At 29.3% G+C, this 836-nt stretch overlaps 1 non-coding gene across 1 annotated transcript; it reads right to left on the reverse strand.

Annotated features, from left to right (window-relative positions):
- Positions 1 to 241: 241 nt before the first annotated feature.
- On the reverse strand, positions 242 to 313 carry Trnaq-cug (transfer RNA glutamine (anticodon CUG)). Its single transcript has one exon. It is a non-coding gene; the product is annotated as a tRNA-Gln (tRNA).
- Positions 314 to 836: the final 523 nt, after the last annotated feature.

Raw genomic sequence — 836 nt, forward strand, 5'->3', positions numbered from 1 at the left:
TTAATTTTATCACCAGAGCAGATTTTAATTTTATTTATTGGATATTTTTCTATTGGATATTAGTGCAATATAATTTAAATATTATTACATTTTTACACATTTTACAAATTCATTTAAATGCTCATACGACTCCTCTATTGGTCAAATAAATCTAACAAAAGTAGCTTGTTTTTATGAAAGAGAAGTATGCAAACTGATAATATATTCAGATATAAAAACGAAATTTTTATCTGTGCCGTTTAGGTCCCACCGAGATTTGAACTCGGATCGTTGGATTCAGAGTCCAAAGTGCTAACCATTACACCATGGAACCTCGGTGATGGTGAAAGGAAAATTAAACGTTTTATGCACATCTGGTGAAGGAGTTCGTTCATATTTTATAGGAATATTAATTATTTGTGAAAAAAAAATATTTTCCTGTATTCAAAATCAAGCACAAAGTGCCCGAAAATGTCTATTAAAACAGATTCTAAATTTTAGAGATTAAAAGCTGTCTAAGGGCCGTACTTTTAATGCTTTTTAAGAAGTAAACTTTGTTGCTTATTTTGTATGTATTTCTTTGAAAATTTCCTGAACATGAAAAACATTTTTATTATTAACTTCTGTTAAAATGGTTTTTAAGACTTAATTATCCATAATATTTCCATAAAATGTATTTACAGATAAATAAACTAATGGTAAGACAGTGGCAAAATAAGGAAAATAATTAAATTTCTTCAGTTTGTGGTTCTTTTAGGGTATTCAAGCCCTCAGTATCTCTTACACCTACACCCCTTTTTACAATGATACCGTCAACGTTAACGATCCTTTTCACCTATTGTTCCTCCACCAATGCA

Source organism: Anopheles funestus, chromosome 3RL (genome assembly GCF_943734845.2).
Source record: "Anopheles funestus chromosome 3RL, idAnoFuneDA-416_04, whole genome shotgun sequence".
In the NCBI taxonomy this organism is placed as follows: Eukaryota; Metazoa; Arthropoda; class Insecta; order Diptera; family Culicidae; genus Anopheles; species Anopheles funestus.